Below are 20379 nucleotides of genomic sequence, written 5' to 3'. Positions count from 1 at the left end.
ATACTTTTAAGTACCAAGATAAGAATAAAGATCTTAACTAGGGAAAGTTTCCACTGAACTCAAAATGTGACTTAATTCTTCGATTACATTTTGGAGTTAGAATCAGGCTTCCTAAAAGCAGTACATTTTTAAAACTAAAAAGCTAGAAATTTGGAAAGGAATATATTTCACCATGGGTATGTTTAAGATTCCCAAGCCTTTGCGTAATTTTAGTTCGTATGTAATATCCAATACAAAATGTAAGTGCAGTTTTTGTCTCAATAAATTGCTTTGTTGTCTTCCAAGTCAAAAAAAAAAAAAAAAACATACAGATTTTTCTCATTGTCTCTGCTCCAGATTCTGAGTGTGTCTGACAGCGATACACCAAGACATCGCAATGAAGGCAACTGCAAAACTGCTTAGGATTGTCATTTAACTCCTAACTCAAAATATTGGGAAGCACAAACAATCGTGGTAGTAATGTGCACAAACTGTTGGCTATCAGTTTCCTGCCAGCTGGAGTGTTTTAAAAAATACAATGCTTCCCAAATGCATGCATACAAAATGGCAGATTACAGAAGAAATGTATAACTGCCATTTAGTTTACCCTATGAAGTAGTTGCCAAACAGGTTGTGAAAATCGCAAGTTCTTATAAAGAGAATTAGTTTGTAGAAAGAACGAACTCAAGATGATCCTGAGAAAGGCCTGTAAGTACTGGGTGCTCTGCATGTTTGTTTAACTCACCGCCTGGAGAGAAAGGGCCATGCAGTGTGCAAGACAACGTGTCCCTTAGTGGAGAGGAAGCAAACCTAGCAACACTGTGGTGGGCAGAGTGGAAATGACACTGAGGAAGGACAAGGTGTGGGTAAGAGGGAAAAGACTGCTGAAGGAAGAACACAGGTAGTGGGGATAAAGCATAGAATATTCTAGAAGGACAAAATATTGGGGAAAAGAATTGCAGAAATGACTAAAAGAGTGCCCGTAATGATTTTAAATTTGAGAAAAGTGACAGAAATGGCCAAAGACACCAGAATAAAAGGATAAGATTGAGGTCACAGAGAACTCAACCATCTACCAGAAAATAATGTCCATTAGAGGCCACTAGGCTAGTGCCCTCCTTCCCAGTGACCGCCTCCTTTTCTAAGTCAAGGCTCTGTCCCACTTTAATGGACAGAATTAAAGCTCTGACCTTCTTTACGCTTCCATCAAAGAAAAAAAAATCCTTAAAAACTGTAATCACTAAAAATTCAACTTTCTGTGATCAAAGGAGAAAGAGAATCAGCTCTTACATCAACCATCAAAATGATATTAAGAGCTGAAAATGACCAAAGAAAAATTATTACAGTTTAGTGTGCTCTGCTACAGAGTTAAGAGTATGCCAGCAACTCATATGACAAATTTTCTTATTTGGTGGTTGAGAGCCTGGCCTAACAAATCTACTCTGGATTGTTCTGTAGCTCCAAGTAAATTACATTTGGTACATGTTTAAATAAACTGTAAACTCATTTGAAAGTTACCGGAATGTAAGAAGGTATAAATTACAGTTTTGGGGAGCTATAGATTTGCATCATGTGGTGGTGTTTACCTTCTCTGTATTTTTTTTCTTCTTAAAGTTACAGATGCCTTTTTACTTTTAAACAAGAATTTGTGAGCGGCTCAAGGAAATATAACTCACTTTACTTCATAGAAATATTATCATGGTTCAAGGCAAGGTGAGCTCTTCCCTATTTCTAATCTCTAGGTTTTCTTTAAACCTGCAGCCCCAGAATCCCGTAAGTATGCTGGTGGTGTTTCACAATAGGACCTACTAATTATAGATAGTTTTAGGGGTTTTTTCCTCAGGAAGACAATAGTCGTCGCATGTTAGAAAGGTTTTAGACTTTAGCAAGATTTGCCAGAAAGAACAGCACTTTTAAGCACCAACATAAGAATAGAAAGATCTTAACTAGGGAAAGTTTCCACTGAACTTTGCTTTGCAGGAATTTTACAAATCTGAACTACAGAACTAGTTCTATACAAGGTGGAGTAAGATCAATGTCTATTCCTTATTCAAAGAAAGAAATAATGCAGAATGTTCACTGTACATAGGATTTATCCAGAGTGGCTGTATTCTTTCTCTAAATTAATTGATCAATCAATCAACATATCACATTTTTTTTCCATTTTTGATGAACCTTGGCAATGAGATTCTTTTCTAACCATTCACTTTGAATTGTTTTTAATATGATAAAAGTCCATGAATTGTATTTATTATGATAAAACTCATATTAAGTAAGAACAATTAAGAAGTCTTCACCTAGAGAAATAAATTTTAGTTTGTCTTAAATCTAACTCATGTGAGATTTTTTTTTAATAAAAAATAAAATCTGCTGCTTTGAAAGCTGTTCTTGAAATATCTGCTCCTATCTTTGGTGAGAAAAACCCACATTCGCAGGGCCTATGAAGTTCACCCCACATTCTGCCAGTGAGCAAAGGCCACAGGCTGTGCACATGCTGTGGGGAACAGGGGAAAAAAAATCACATCTTTCCAATCTCTAAGATTTTGATCTCACCCATAGGACTTGGTCTTCTCTAAATATTTTCATTCAAGCAGTTGAAACTCAGAAAATCTGGAGAATATATTAAACATTTCCAACCTTTACATTACCCGCTTATTTCACTCTAATTGTGGTAAATGCAGACTTCATCTAAACATGATTCAACGCATAAAACATTTACAATATTCCTTTGCCTTTTTTTTCATATGGTGAGTAGGATATAATCCTTTGCTTTTGCTTGGAAGATTTCTATATGAAATGGTTTTCTTTTTTTTTTTTTTTTGAAGAATCTTCATTCTCCTCATCATTAATTTCAAATGTTTCAGTATTTTATTCCCCCTTCAAATAGCAAAAGAATCCTATCTATTTAATACATTAAGATTTGTGGTCAGGCACACTGGCTCACGCCCGCAGTTCCAGCACTTTGGGAGGCTGAGGTGGGAGACTCAACTGAGGTCAGGAGTTCAAAACTAGCCTGGCCAGCATGGTAAACCCTGCCTCTACTAAAAATACAAAAATTAGCGGGGCATGGTGGCAGGTGCCTGTAATCCCAGCTACTCAGGAGGCTGAGGCAGGAGAATTGCTTGAACCCGGGAGTGGGCAAAAAGAGTGAAACGCCATATCAAAAAAAAAAAAAAAAGAAAGAAAGAAAAAGAAAGAAAAGAAAGAAAAAAATAATGTAAGTAATTTTTATTCCAAAGCAGTACTTATTTTTCACAAAATGCTGTTCTGTATCTAGTTATGGCATACAATTCATTTGATACAGTGTTTGCCGTATGAAACATCATACACTTATCCAAAGACAGGAGGGTCAATGGAGGATGACCCGTCACCTAAGTTGGGAATGGTATTCTCTTCTTATGGATTCCAAAAAGGAAAAATTAAAGCATAGACAGCAGAAATAAAGAACAATAGCAATACAAGAGAGAAAACATTGGTTGAAGAGATAATTTCAGCTTAGGCCTTTAGTGCCTTACAAACAAAAAGATGTATGAACTGCTGCAGAAGACAAATATTATATTTTCCTGACTCTTGCCTCCACCTGGAACTTCTGCAAATCCAGACTCCCAAGGGTAAGTCTCTCTTCTCCCTCCTCCAAACAGAGCAGCTGCAACTCTGAGTGGTAAACCAAGGCAATGGCAGGGTTCACAGTCTAGGGGGTAAAATGAGAATATCAGTTTGGTGGAGGCAAGTTTGTGGCACACCTCACCAAGTGAGATCTTGTACCAGCAAGGTTGCTCGATTGTCGTGAATTTACCCCCACACTATCGGCATTGGCCAGATTATCTCAAACGAAACTCCTCAGAGGTTCAGAGTCTCTATCGCTCACTGATGGACCAGCGACTCCTGGTTAATAAGGCACTGACTTTATGTTCCCCTTCATTAAAATGATGATGATTCTGACCAGATTTCTCTGAGGTGCTTTTGTTTCACACTGATGGATCAAAACTCTTTGCTCCCTTTAATATCAGGTCTTGGAGCAGCTGCAGAAAAAAAGACTGGCTTAAAGTAAAGGACTGCCTGGACTGGTAAACGATAAGGTGGCTGTCAAAGTTGTGGGCAAAAAGGAAACGGTCAGGTCAGTTTGTGCAGAGATTGGCTAAAAAGTTGTGTGTTTAAGTCAAAACAAGGGCGCAGACCCCAGGAGATGAGCACGATAAACAGTTTCCTGACCAGGAATCATGGGCAGGCCCAGGAAATGGAGAACCTTGGCTCTCCACTGGGGAACTCAGGGACAGCGGTGCTAGCACAGTGGGTTGGGTAAGCAGAGTTAGTAGCTCTGGAACTCAGGCCCAGAGACAGACTAACAGGAATGAAGGCCAACCTGTTTCAATTTTCTATTGCCATGTAAAAGTAACCACAAACATAGAGGCTTAAAGTAACACCCTTTATTTATTATCCCACAGTTTCTGCAGAGCAAAAGTACAGACTCAGTGTCAGGGTCTCACAAGACTGAATGAGAGATGTTGGCCAGGCTGCGTTCCTTTCTGGGACTCTGGGTTTTCTTTCTAGATCATGTGGTTGTTGGCAAAATTCAGTTCCTTATAGCTGCAGGTCCCCACTTTCTTTTGAGCCACCAGCCGGGATGAGGTTCAGGTCCTAGAGGCTTCCTGCTCTTTTTTGCTCTGTGGCCTTCTCTGTAACAGGGATGTATGTTCCTTCAATGCCAGTAGGACAACATCTGTTGCAGCTTTGACTCTCTCTAACATCTTCTATCTCTGACATGGGGTGGGATTCAGAGGAACATCCTAGAATTCTGCCTACCACATGGGCTTAAATAAATGAATGTGTGAATAATGGCCAAATGAATGTGTGAATGAATAAATTAGCAAGGTTGGAGGATGAAGATGAAGAAACAGGCAAACACACAGATGGAAAAAAAAAGAAAGAAAAAAATTCGATCAACTAAAAAGGGTGAAGAATGCGAACAGAGAGAGTTAGTGGATAGAGAAGGAGATCCCTACAGAGGAGACACAGAGTCACATAGACTTCTAGAAGCAACAGTTGTAACTGCTGACCAGGCCCAGAGAGCCTTCCCTGTGCAGGGTAGGATATTTTTTTGTAAGTAGTTGTCCAAGAGCACCCAATTTTTAGCAAGCATGAAAAAAAGGAACAAAAGATGGCTGTTACCAAGTACAAAGCACTGTTCCCACAGTGCTTTGGAGATATCTAGAAACCTCCACTAATATTTAATATCCTGAAATCTACATGCTTCATTATAAAGAGTTTCCATTAGATTTTGTTGCTCTTGTTATTTTGCAATATTTTCAGATCTTAAATGAACATACAAATCTAAATAACCACACTTACCCTTCTGACCTCCCTGTTTCTGTTAATATTACTTCATTCTCCATGACTCCCACACATGGACTTTCCAAGGTGACTTATTCATTCATCCCTCTCTCTAAAACTAACGTATCTGGCCGGGCGCGGTGGCTCAAGCCTGTAATCCCAGCACTTTGGGAGGCCGAGGCGGGTGGATCACGAGGTCAGGAGATCGAGACCATCCTGGCTAACATGGTGAAACCCCGTCTCTACTAAAAATACAAAAAAAAAAAAAAACCAGCCGGGCGTGGTGGCAGGCGCCTGTGATCCCAGCTACTTGGATGCTGAGGCAGGAGAATGGCGTGAACCTGGGAGGCAGAGTTTGCAGTGAGCCAAGATGGCGCCACTGCACTTCAGCCTGGGCGATACAGCAAGACTCCGTCTCAAAAAAAAACAAAAAAAAAAAAACAAAAAAAAAACCTAACGTATCTGGATTTGGGTACCATTTTACAATGCCTCACCAATTCCAAGGCCACTTCCATCTCATAATACAATGTTGTGCAAATAAGGAAAAGGCATCTTTTCCCTAAGGAGCACAGTTTGGGGTGCAGAGAACTGGCTGGTTTTCAGCAACCTTCCCCGCTCAGTAGAGTCATACCTTGCCTGATATAACGGAGTATATCAGGTATAACGGAGTATATCATTGCTTTAAGGTATAACGGAGTATATCATTGCTTTTTCAGTTGGAAGGCTGTATTCGTCTCTTAACCACTCTCTGCTTCTTTCTCATATCACAGCCATTCATCCTATCTGCTGCTGCTGTGGCTCATCATCCTAAAGCACATCTCTGTTCAAGTGAACTCATGCCTGAAACCTCTGCTAGCTGTTCTTGGCTACTACCCACAACAAATGATGCTTATTAATCTTGCACTCAAGGCTTCCACTCCAGCTGACAACTCCAGGTTCAATTTCACTATACCTCTACAAATACAATGCCCTGAAAAACTTCCCTGGACATGAATTGGTTTTTCACTCAGTAGCTTCACTGGTCAGACTCTAAGGAATGCTTCAATGCCCTTCTGGAAAGCCACCTAGTCCTTTATGTTTTGCTCTCCTCTGGCCTCTTTCGTCTTCTATCATGGCATCAAGGTTAGACTTCTGATACTTACTTCATAACAACTTTATTACAGCCATAATTTCCTCTTCTTCTGAGACATTTATCAACCCAATGCCGGTACCACTATAATTATACTGTGAGCACAGGGACTGCCATGATCATCGCTTTCTCTTTTTATTATTTAATCATTACAAATTTATTTTTAATGGTGGTAAAAAACATGTAATGTAAAATTTAGCATCTCAGCCATGTTGAAGTGTACAGAATAGTGGCATTAAGTGTATTCACATTGTTGTGTGACAGATCCCTAAAATTTTTTCAGCTTGCAAAACCAAAATATTGTACCTCTTAAACAGCAACTCTTCATTTCCTTCTCCCCCTAAACTGAGATAAGCCCCATTCCAATGTTTCTATGAATCCGAATGCTTTACATAACTTACATAAGTAAAATTATACATTATCTGTCATTTTCTAACTGGCCTATTTCACTTGGGATAATATCTCCAAGGCTCAGCTATGTTGTAGCATGCAAGAGAGTGACCTTACTTTTTAAGACTGGATGATATTCCACGGTATATATAGATATATATACCTCATTTTGCTTATCCATTCATCCACTCATGGACTTTGAGCTGCTTTCACGTTTTAGCTTTTGTGAATAATGCTACTAGGAAGATGGATGCACAAATATCTCTTTGAGACCTTGCTTTCAACTTTTCTTAGTATACACTAGCACCCAGGTTTCCACTTTCTCAATTTCTCCACATCTTTGTCAACACTTGATTTTTACTTATTATTAGATAACCAAAGTAGCCATCCTAATAGGTGTGAGATGATATCTCATATGGTTTTGGTTGTATTTCTCTAATGGTCAGTGATGTTGAGTATCTTTTCCTATGTTTCTTTACCATTTCCATGTCACTGGAGAAATATATATCTATTTAAGTCATTTGTCAATTTTTAAATTGGGTTGGTTTTTGTTGTTGAATTGTAGAAATTCTTCACATATCCTGGATATTACTCTAACCCTTTATCAGATATAGAGTTTGCAGATGTTTTTCCCATTATGTAAGTTACCTTTTCACTCTGTTGACTATGCCTTTTGATGCACAGAAATTTAAACATTTAATGTAGTCTCATTTGTTTATTTTTGCTTGTATTGCCTATGCTTCGGGTGTCATCTTCAATAATTGATTGCCATGTCCAACGTTATGATGCTTTTCCCTTATGTTTGCATCTAGGAATTTTATTGTTGTTGTTCTTATGTTTATGTCTTTAATTCATTTTGAGTTAATCTTTTTATAAGGAGAAATATATAGGCCCAACTTTATTCTTTGCATGTGAATATCCAGTTTTCCTACCCCCATTTTGTTATGGAGACTGTTGTTCCCTTTTGAGTGATTTTGACACCGTTATCTAAGATTATTTAATCAGACACATAAGGGAGTATTTCTGGGCAGTCTATTCTATTCCACTGGTCTATTGTCTGTCTTTATGCCAGTAGCACACTGTTTTGACTACTGTAGTTTTGTAATATATTTTGAAATCACTAAGTATAAGAACTTCGCTTTTTTCCCAAAATTGTTTTGGCTATTTGGAATCTCTTAAGTCTCCATATGACTTTTGGTATATATATATTTTTTTAATTTCTGCAAAAAACAAGTCATTTTTTTCCTAGGGATTACATAGAACCTGTAGATCATTGTGAGTAGTATTGGCAAATTAACAATATATTTTTCTTTTTTTATTATTTTATTTGCTTATTTTTCTTTTTTATTTTTACTTTATGTTCCGGGATACATGTGCAGAATGTGCAGATTTGTTACATAGGCGTACATGTGCCATGGTGGTTTGCTGCACCTCTCAACCCATCACCTAGGGTTTAAGCCTCAAATGCATTAGGTATTTGTCATAATGCTCTCCTGCTCCTTGTCCCCCAACCCCAGACAGGCCCTGGTGTGTGTTGGTCCCCTCCCTGTGTCATGTGTTCTCATTGTTCAACTCTCACTTTTAAGTGAGAACATGCAGTGTTTGGTTTTCTGTTCCTGTGTTAGTTTGCTGAGGATGATGGCCTCCAGCTTCATCCATGTCCCTGCAAAGGACATGATCTCATTCTTTATTATGGCTGCATGCAGTATTCCATGGTATATATGTATTACATTTTCTTTATCCAGTATATCATTGATGGACATTTGGGTTGGTTCCATGTCTTTGCTATTGTAAATAGTGCTGCAATAGACGTACATATGCAAGTGTCTTTATAGTAGAACGGTTTATATTCCTTTGTATATATACCCAGTAACAGGATTGCTGGGGCAAATGGCATTTCTGGTTCTAGATCCTTGAGGAATTGCCATACTATCTTCCACAGTGGTTGAACTAGTTTACATTCTCACCAACTGTAAAAGTGTTCCTATTTCTCCACAGCCTTGTCAACATCTATTGTTTACTGACTTTTTAATAATTGCCATTCTGACTGGCGTGAGATGGTATCTTATTGTGGTTTTGATTTGCATTTCTCTAATGATCAGTGATGATGAGTTTCTTTTCATATATTTGTTGGCCACATAAATGTCTTCTTTGGAGAAGTGTTTGTTCATAACTTTTGCCCACTTTTTGATGGGGTTGTTTTTTTCTTGTAAATTTGTTTAAGTTTCTTATAGATTCTGGATATTAGATCTTTGTCAGTCAGTTGGGTAGATTGCAAAAGTTTTCTCCCATTCCATAGGTTGCCAGTTCACTCTGATGATAGGTTTTTAGCTGTGCAGAAGCTCTTTAGTTTAATTAGATCTCATTCATCAATTTGGGATTTTGCTGCGATTGTTTTTGGTGTTTTTGTCATGAAGTCTTTGCCTATAGCTATGTTCCTAATGGTATGGCCTAGGTTTTCTTTGAGGGTTTTTATGGTTTTGGGTTTTACATTTAAGTCTTTAATCCATCTTGAGTTAATTTTTGTATAAGTTGTAAGGAAGGAGTACAGTTTCAGTTTTCTGCTTATCGCTAGCTAGTTTCCCCGGCACCATTTACTAAATAGGGAATCCTTTCTCCATTGCTTGTTTTTGTCAGGTTTGTCAAAGATCAGATGGTTGTAGATGTGTGGTATTATTTCTGAGGTCTCTGTTCTGTTCCATTGGTCTATATATCTGTTTTGGTACTAGTACCATGCTGTTTAGGCTACTGTAGCCTTGTAGTATTGTTTGAATTTAGGTAGCGTGACACCTCTCATTTTGTTCTTTTTGCTTAGGATTGTCTTGGCTATACGAGATCTTTTGTGGTTCCACATGAAATTTAAGTAGTGTTTTCTAATTCTGTGAAGAAAGTCAATGGCATTGAATCTATAAGCTACTTTGGGTGGTATGGCCATTTTCACAATATTGATTCTTCCTATTCATGAGCATGGAATGTTTCTTCATTTGTTTGTGTCCTGTCTTATTTCCTTGAGCAGTGGTTTGTAGTTCTTGAAGAAGTCTTTCACGTGTCTCATTAGCTGTATTCCTACGTATTTTATTATTTTTGTAGCAATTGTGAATGGGAGTTCATTCATGATTTGGCTCTCTGCTTGTCTATTGTTGGTACATAGGAATGCTAGTGATTTTTGCACACTGGTTTTGTATCCTGAGACTTTGCTGAAGTTGCATATCAACTTAAGGAGTTTTGGGGCTGAGATGATGGGGTTTTCTAAATATAGAATCATGTCTTCTGCAAACAGAGACAATTTGACTTCCTTTCTTCCTATTTGAATACGTTTTATTTCTTTCCCTTGCCTAACTGTCCTGGCCAGAACTTCCAATACTATGTTGAATAGGAATGGTGAGAGAGGACATCTTCATCTTGTGCTGGTTTTCAAAGTGAATGCTTCCAGCTTTTGCCCATTCAGTATAATATTGGTTATGGGTTTGTCACAAATAGCTCTTATTATTTTGAGATATGTTCCATCAATACCTGGTTTCTTGAGAGTTTTTAACATGAAGGGATGTTGAATTTTATTGAAGGCCTTTTCTGCATCTATTGAGATAATCATGTGTTTTCTTTTTCATTAGTTCTGTTTATGTGATGAATTACATTTATTGATTTTATATGACCAGCCTTGCATCCCAAAGATGAAGCTGACTTGATTGTGGTGGATAAGGTTTTTGATGTACTGCTGGATTTGGTTTGCCAGTATTTTATTGAGGATGTTCTCATCAATGTTCATCAGGGATATTGGCCTGAAGGTATCTTTTTTATGTGTCTCTGCCCAGTTTTGTATCAGGATGATACTGACCTCATAAAATGAGTTAGGGAGGAGCAGTCCCTCCTTTTCCATTGTTTGGAATAGTTTCAGAAGGAATGGTACCAGCTCCTCTTTTTACCTCTGGTAGAATTTGCCTGCTAATCTATCTTGTCCCAGGCTTTTTTTGGTTGGTAGGCTATTAATTACTGCTTCATTTTTAGAACTTGTTATTAGTCTACTCAGGGATTTGATTTCTTCCTGGTTTAGTCTCAGGAGGGTGTACGTGTCCAGGAATTTATCCATTTCTTCTATATTTTCCAATTTATTTCCATGGAGGTGTTTATAGTATTCTCTGACAGTCGTTTGTATTTCTGTGGGATCAGTGGTTATATCCCCTTTATCATTTTTTATTGTGTTTATTTGATTCTTCTCTCTTTTCTTCTTTATTAGTCTAGCCTAGTGGTCTATTTTATTAAGCTTTTTCAAAAAACCATTTATGATTTTTTCAAAAGGCCATTTATGTTCCTCTCTAAATTGGTTATTTTAGTTAGCAGTTCCTGTAACCTTTTATCGAGGTTCTTAGCTTCTTTGCACTGGGTTAGAACATGCACCTTTAGCTCAGAGGAATTTTTTTATTACCCACCTTCTGAAGCCTACTTCTGCCAATTCATCAATCTCATTCTCCATCCAGTTTTGTGCCTTTGCTGCAGATGTGTTGCAAGTATTTGGAGGAGGAGAAGCATTCTGGCTTTTGGAATTTTCCTCATGTCCGTGGATTTATCTACCTTTAATCTTTGAGGCTGATGATCTTTGGATGGGGTTTTTGCTGGGGGGTCTTTTTTGTTGATGGTTTTATTGTTGTTGCTTTCTGTTTGCTAGTTTTTCTTCTAGCAGTCAGGCCCCTCTTCTATAGGTCTGCTGCAGTTTGCTGGAGTTCCACTCCAGACCCCATTCACCTGGGTATCACCAGTGGAGGCTGTAAAGCACTAAAGATTGTTGTCTGCTCCTTCCTCCAGAAGCTTCATCCCCGAAGGGCACAAGACTGATGCCAGCTGAAGCTCTTCCGTATGAGGTGTCTGTCAACCCGTTAGGAGGTCTCTCCCAGTCAGGAGGCATAGAGGTCAGGGACCCACATGAGGTGGCAGGCTGTCCCTTAGCAGAGCTTGTGTATTGTGCTGGGAGGATTAGCCACCCTCTTCAGAGTCAGCAGGCAGGAAAGATTAAGTCCACTGAAGCTGCCACCACAGCCACTCCTCCCCACAGGTGCTCTGTCCCAGGGAGATGAGAGTTTTACCTGTGAGCCCCTGACTGGGGCTGCTGCATTTCCTGCAGAGATGCCCTGCCCAGTAAGGAGGAATCTAGAGACACAGTCTGGCCACAGCTGCTTTGCAGTGCTGTGGTGAATTCCGCTCAGTCCAAACATCCCAGTCTCCTTAGCATTGTCAGGGGAAAACCACCTACTAAAGACTCATGAAAAGCAGTTGCCCCTCACCCAACCAAGCTCTATCATCCCAGGTTGACTCCTGACTGCTGTGCTGGCAGTGAGAATTTCAAGTCAGTGGTTCTTAGCTTGCTGGGCTCCATGGGAGTGGGACCCGCTGAGCAAGACCACTTGGCTCCCTGGCTTCAGCCCCCTTTCCAGGGCAATGGACGGTTCTCTTGTCTCACTGGAGTTCCAGGTGCTGCAGGAGCACAAAAAAACTCCTGAAGCTTGATTCTTGCTCAAAGAGCTGCCCAGTTTTATGCTTGAAACCCAGGGCCCTGGTGGTGTAGGCTCATGAGGGACTGTCCTGTTCGGTGGATTGCAAAAATCCACGGGAAAAGCCTAGTACCCAGGGCAGGTAGCACAGTCCCTCACTGCTTCCCTTGGCTCAGAGAGGGAGGTCCCCTGGCTCTGTGCACTTGCTGGGTAAAGCAATGTCCCACCCTGCTTCTGCTCACTCTCCATGGGTTGCACCAACTGCCTAACCAGTCCCATTGAGATGAACTGGGTACCTCACTTGGAAATGCAAAAATCACCCACATTCTGCGTTGGTCTCCCTGCGAGCTGCAGACCACAACTGTTTCTCTTCTGCCATCTTGGCCCCTCACTCAGCGTATTAACAATATTAAGTCTTGCAATCCAGATACATCAGATGTCTTTTGGTTTAATTGTCTTTAATTTCTTTCAATAATGTTTTATAGTTACAGCATACAAGTCTTTTACTTCCTTGGCTAGGTTTATGTCTAACTATTTCATTCTCTTTGTCACTATTATAAATGAAATTGTTTTCTTAATTTCCTTTTCAAATTGTTCATTGTTAGTGAATAGAAATGCAACTGATTTTTGCACGTTGATTTTGTATTCTAATATTTTGCTGAATGTATTAGTTTTAAAAGGCTTATGGTAGAATTTTAGGTGTTCTATATGTGAGATCATGTCCTCTATGAATAAGGATAATTTTCCTTCTTTCTTTACAATTTGGAGGATTTTATTTATTTTTCTTGCTCAATTATGCCGGCTAGGGCTTCCAGTACTATATCAAACAGAAGTGGCAGAGTGCCATCCTTCTTTTGTTCTTCATCTTAGGGAAATGGCTTTTAATCTTTCACCATTGAGTATGATGTTAACAGTGGACTTTTCATATATGACATTTATAGTGTTGAGGTAGTTTTCTTTAGTTTCTAGTTTTTTGAGAGTTTTTTTAAAATCACGATCACGTGGTTTTGTCCTTCATTCTGTTAATGTAACGTATTACATTGATTGATTTTCATATGCTGAATCATTCTTGCATTGCAGCAATAAATTCCACTTGGTCATGCTATATAATTCTTTTAATGATTTGTTGAATGTGGTTTGCTAATATTTTGTTGAGGATGTTTGCATCAATATTCATCAGGGATATTGGTCTGCCTTTTTCTTTCCTTATAATAGCTTGGTCTGCCTTTGCATTAAGGCAATGCTGGCTTTACAGAATGAGTTTGGGAGTGTTTCTTTCTCTTCAAGTTTTTGAAAAAATTTCAAGAGGATTGGCATTTTTTGTTATAGAGACACTTTATATGTTATATTTCATAGAATTGTCCAGTAAAGTCACCTGGACTTGGGCTTTTCTTTGTTGGGATGCTTTTGAGTCAATCTCCTCACTCATTATTGGGCTGTTTACATTTTCCATTTCTTCATGATCCAGTCTTAGCAGGTTGAATGTTTCTAGGAATTTATTCATTTTTGTAGGTTACACAATTTGTTGGTGTACAATTGTATTGTCTTATAATCTTATCTATTTATGTGGTATCAGTTATAATGTCCTTTCATTTTTTATTTTACTTACTTGAGTCTTCTCTTTTATTCTTGGTTAACTTAGCTAAGGTTTTGTCAATTTTGCTGATCTCTTTTGAAAAACAACTTTGAGTTTTCATTTTTTCCTATTGTTTTTCTATTCTCTATTTTGTTTATCTTTGCTCTAATTTTTATTATATCCTTTCTTCTGCTTGTTTTGGTTTTAGTTTATTCTTCTTTTTCTGTTTCTTTGAGGTATAAATTTAAGTTGTTGATTTGAGGTTTTTCTTTTTAAACTTCTCTCTTAGTATTGCTTTTGCTTGCTTCTGTAAGTTTTGATTTGTTGTGTTTTTGTTTTCATTTGTCTTAAGATATTCTGTAATTTCCCATGTGATTTTTTTTTATTTGACTCATTGGCTATTAAAGAGTGCGTTTTCAGTTTTTTTCTGGTATTGATTTCTAGTTTCATTCCATTGTAATGAGAAAAGATACTCTCTTTGATTTTCATCTTTTAAGTTTGTTAAGACTTGTTTTGTGGACTAACACGTGATCTATGCTGGAGAAAGTTCCATGTGTGCTTGACAAGAATGTTGATTCTTTTGTTGTTGTGCACTGTTCTGTATAAGTCCATCAGGTCCAATTAGTCTATAGTGTTGCTCAAGTACTCCATTTTCTTATTGATCTTCTGTCTGGTTTTCTTATCCATTATTGAAAATAGTATATTGAAGTTGTCTACTATTATGCCACAATTTCTACCTTCAATTCTATTAATGTTTGTATCATGTATTTAGGAGCTCTGGTGTTTAATGCATAAACAGCCACCAAATACCCTCAGGCATAATGGCTCAGATTGTTCTTAACCTAACCAACGTGAAAACAAAAGCAATTAAATTAACTAGATTTTCCTCCTCATTCTCCAAAAAGAGAAGAAAAAGACATCTGTACAGCAGAAATAATTTGTAGAACCAATATTGAGAAGACAAGGATTTATTCAGCTTTTTCCTTTGGAGAATTTGTCAATTCTAAAAAGAGTTTTTAAGAGGTTGAGTGGCTAAGTAGTTTCCAGCTGAAAGAGCAACAACTGTAGTTCAAGACCGGGTGTAGTGGCCCACACCTGTAATCCCAACACTTTGGGAGGTTGAGGCAGGGGGATTCCTTGGGCCCAAGAGTTCAAAACCACCCTGGGCAGCATAGTTATACCTCATCTCTACAAAAAGTCAACAAATGAGGCTGGAAAATTACTTGAGCCTGGGAGGTTGAGGCTGAAAGGCTGTACTCTAGGAGTATGAGAGAACCAGAAATAAAAAGAAAAAATCCTCTTCCCAGCAAGGACCACCTTAGTCAACTCAAGTATTAACTGGATTAAGATAATACAGGGTGTCATACATGCATATATACAACCTAAATGTCTACTTAGAGCAAAAGTAAAAACTCTCTAAAGGAAACAAGATCATTCAGAAGCTCCAATTGCCTCTAGAATTTTCATATACAAAGTCTGGCATTCAATTAAAAAAACACAAGATGGAGCAATAACAAGAAAACAAGATAATAGAAATCAAGAGGAAAAGCAGACTATAGAAAGATATTCATAAAAATTTAGGCAATTAGATTATCAGAAAAGAGCATAAAATAAAATATGTTCAAGAATATGTTCAAATAATTTTTAAAAAAACAGGATTAAGCTTTTGGGTAGGTAATGAAAATTATTTTAAAAGATTAAATAAAATTGTTGGACAAAAGAAATTCAGTAATTGAAACTCTTGAATTCAGAATTCATTGGTCAGATTTAAAATCATATTAGACATGCCTCAAGTGTGAAAGTTCTATAATGTCTGTAATTGGGTCCCAGAAAGAAAGGAACAAATGAATGGATCAAAGCAATGTATCAGTAATGACTGAGAATGTTCCAAAACTAATATCGAGATATCAAGCAATGAATTCAAAAATTTTATCAACCCCAAGTAAGTTGCACATACACAGCAACAATCAAAAAGCAAAAGAGCTATACTTACGCATATCCTAGTAAACCTGTGAGAACTAAAGACATTAAAGAAATACAAAAGCAACCAATGAAAAAGACACTCTCCTTTAAAAGAGCAACAATAGGACTCATCTAACTTCTCAACAGAAAACCAGGAAGCCAGAAGAAAATAAAATATCTTCAAGCTGTTGAAAACAATAGCTGCCAATCTAAAATCCTACATCCCATGAAAACAACTCTTAAAATTGAAAATGGAATACCCAGAACACTTTCAGACAAGCAAAAAGTAAAATAATTTGTCATCAGCAGACCTGCACTAATGGATGTATTAATGATGAAAATTCAGACAGAAGGAAAATAATCCCAGATGGCAGCTCAGAGATGCAATGAAAATCAACAGAATGGATAAATATCTGTAAAAATCTATATGCATGTTAGAAAATATAAAAATAGTAACATTGAGGGATTTAAATTATAAAATAATTCAAGCACAGAAATAATAAGTTGGTAGAGGAGAGTAAATGTGATTAAGTTTATCAAGGACCTTGTATTTTCAAACTGTCATGAAAGTATATGTGGCAATCCCTGAGTTAACCACTAACATAGTAAAATGATGTATACCTTTTAAGTCAATAGAGCTAGAATGGAGAAAAAATGATTAAAATACTTAAATAACCTAAAATAAGGCAAAGAATGAGAGGAAGTATATTGAACAGGTGAGACAAATGACATATATAAAGATGGAGGATATAAAACCAAATGTGTGGGGGTTTTTTGTTTGTTTATTTTATGTTTTCAAAATGATGTACAAAAGGCAGTGTGTCTTTCCCACTTAGAAGGACAGAATCGTGGGTACAGATTCACACTGTGAAATTTTTTTTCCAGAACCACCACAGGAACTTAACAGGAAAACAGAAAGAATCCACAGACACTTTGAAAGAAGCAGTAGGTTGCAGCCTACTCTGTGAGACAGGTGAAAATTTGTCAGTTCCCAGAATGTGAGAGGAGGAAAGTCTGCCTCCAGGTACACATCTCCACTGTGGAATCTGAAAATCCAGTCCAAGGGAGAAGGCCGTAACCCTACCCAGAGCTGGAACAGATTTAGGAAGCGGCATGAAATATAAAATTAGAAGCAGCAGCAGGAAGTGCCTTGTAGGCATTCCCAGTCTCCAGCATAAACTGAGGAAAGCCATTACTGACTGTATCTCACAGGGGCCCTCAGGGAAGTTAGCCAGTGAGCTCAGAGAGGGGTTGCAGAGTGAAAGAAGCTCCCAGCTGAACCTTGCAATATGATCTCAAGTGGGGATGAACTCCCATGACCATTGGGAAAACTTTTCTTTACATTGACTTAGGCGAAGAATTCATGACTAAGACCCCAAAAGCAAATGCAACAAAAAGAAAAATAAATCAGTGGGACCTAATTAAACTAAAAAGCTTCTGCACAGCAAAAGTATAATCAGCAGAGTAAACAAACAACCTACGGAGTAGTAGAAAATATTCACAAACTGCATCTGACAAAGGGCTAGTATTCTGAACTAGAAAAAAGCAAATAATCCTATCAAAAAGCGGGCAAAGGACATGAATAGACATTTCTCAAAAGAAGATACACAAATGACCAATAAACATAAAAAAAATGCTCAACATCACTAATTACCAGAGAAATGCAAATTAAAACCATGATGAGATATAGCCTTACTCCTGCAAGAATGGCCATAGTTAAAGTAAAAAAAAAAAAATAGTTGGTGGCATGGATGTGTTGAAAACAGAACATTTTTACCCTGCTGGTGGAAATGTAAATTAGTGCAACTAGTATGGAAAACATTATGGAGATTCCTTTAAGAACCAAATTAGAACTACTGTTGGATCCAGCAGTCATACTACTGGGCATCTCTCCAAAGGAAAAGAAGTCATTATATTAGAAAGACACCTGCACACATGTTTATAACAGCACAATTCATCATTGCAAAGATATGGAACCAACTTAAGTGTCCATCAACCAACAAGTGGATAAAGAAAATGTGTATATATATATACCATAGAATACTATTTAACCATAAAAAGGAGCAAAATAATGTCTTTTGCAGCAACTTTGATGGAGATTGAGCCCATTATTCTAAGTAAAGTAACTCAGGAATGGAAAACCAAACATTATATGTTCTCACTTATAAGTAGGAGCTAAGCTATGAGAATGCAAAGGCATGAGAATGATATAATGGACTTTGGGGACTTAAGGGGAAGGGCTGCAGGGTGAGAGAGAAAAGACTACACATTGGGTACAGTGTACAATGCTCAGGCGATGGGTGTAGTAAAATCTCAGAAATCACCACTGAAGAACTCATCTATGTAACCAAAAACCACCCCCAAAAACTGTTGAAATAAAAAAATAAAAATTCAAAAAACCCTACAAATGTGTGTTCGGTTGTTCAATTCAAATGGCGTAAACATTCTAATTAGAGGACAAGGATATGAAATATGCATTTGCTTCTGCTTTCATATAAGATGGAATAGTTCATGGCTGTCTTACAGTCCCAGTGAGAACAACCCGTTATGTTATACAACCACATTATTTTGAAAGCTGCTTTCATAAAATCTAGAGGAATGAAAGTTCCAGCGAGAGGAGAAAGTTTCAGAGGTGAGCTGAGGATCTCCTGCTGCCCTTTAGTTGGTTTCTCTTACTGATTCTAAGCAGGGCTAGAGGCTGAGAATCTGCACTTGCCCTAACAGGGCTGCTGCAGGAGCTGGAGAAATCAGCCAGCTTTTAGAATTTGTAAAGACACTGGAATGACAAAAGCAGAAGCTTCATGGGCCACTTCCCCACGAGATAACTGATGAAGTCTGAAGCTGTGCAGGCTGGATGGCTAAAAGGCCAAAACTAGAGAAGATTGGACTTTTCCACAACTTCCCAATGCTGAGGAGACAGGGATCTTCCATGGTCAGGGGTCTCTGAGAAAAACTCAGTGAGAATTGAAAACCCTAGAGAGTACCCTCAGGAATCTTTGCAAATTGCTCAAGTAAGAGTTGAACATTGTAAAATGGCACAATCCATGCTTTCTTTTACTCTGTGGTGCCTTGGGAAGGTAAGGACTGGAAGGGGAACAGAAGAATGGTGGAATATTGGTAATGTTTTGTCTCTTTATCCAAGTGCTGGTAACACAAGTGTGTTGCATTTACAAAAATTCATCAAGCTCTACATTATGGTGTGAGCTTTCTTGTGTCAACCTAAAAGGAAGAGCCCAACACACAAAATGTGATTCAAAGAGTTTACATGAGCCAAAATAAGGACAGCTGCCTGCAAGACTCAGACCCAGGTAATCTTCAATATAAGCTCTGTCTGGCCTTTGTTACAGGCAGGTTTTTAATGGCAAAAAAAGAGGGAACAGATAATAGGCTGATATATTAATCAAATTATGTTATGAATTATCATTGGTTTAGAGAAATAACATTGATTAGTGATTGGCTATACAGTAGTAAGCTACAGGGTGTGAGTTACAGCATACAACGAGGCATTATTAGACTAATTCATAGTTGTGGCAGCTGCAAGCCATTTCAAGAGATTAATACCTAGCTCAAAAGGGCAGAATAGAACATGATTGCTGTCTCATTTTCATGCCTCTTTTCTCCTAATATTTTGAAAGGGTTCACATTCCTCACGCAAAAGTTCTTTTTCCTCAGATAAAAGTTCTTTTCTTTCCTCACTTGTATGTAAGTTATAGTTCAACCTAAAGAAATAAACAACAGAAAAGCAATGATTGTCAGATCAGGTTTAAAGTCTTTAAAATCACAACCATATACCACTTAAACATACACACACACACGCACACACACCACCCCCCCCTCAATATTAGGATATAGAAATGTGAAAGTAAAAGGAAGGAAAAAGAAAGAAAGTTGGTATTGTTACCAGAAAGGAGCTCTCACCTCATTAAGGTCTGGCAGAATCACCAGAGAAAATACCACCTGAAAAGGGGTCTTGTCCCAGACCCCAAGAGCAGGTTCTTGGATCTCACACAGGAAAGAATTTAGGGAAAGTCACAGTATAGTGAAGTTAAGATAGCTTATTAGGACTATTACAGGCTAGGGTATCCTCAGAAAGCAAGAGGAGGTACACCCTTACCTTAAACATTGTGCTTGCTTATATGTGTTGTTAAGAACAGTGTGCTTTATTACAGAGGCTTGTAATCAGTTTGTGACAGGCTGTTAGTATTGTTATTTTCCTATGTTACTACTGATTTCAGCAAGAATGTATGAGTGTACTATTATATTTAAAGCAAAACCTATTCTTAAACTAAGAATTCTTTTCGTTCTTAAAGAACTGGGACATTTCCATAAATTCTGGGTCTTTTTAAAGTTAATTAGCATCATTAATTCAGTAACTCAACCGTAAACATCTTATGATCCAAAGTGTCCAACCCCCTGGGAATGTAACCTTTATTCGAGATGGACCCACTCTGATTAGAATGCCTCGAACAGTCTGAATATAATTGATTTAAAACAAAGTAAATACTAAAGTACAAAGCACTACCAGAGGA

Source organism: Macaca fascicularis, chromosome 13 (assembly GCF_037993035.2).
Source record: "Macaca fascicularis isolate 582-1 chromosome 13, T2T-MFA8v1.1".
NCBI classification, from domain to species: domain Eukaryota; kingdom Metazoa; phylum Chordata; class Mammalia; order Primates; family Cercopithecidae; genus Macaca; species Macaca fascicularis.
This window is presented reverse-complemented; position numbering follows the sequence as displayed.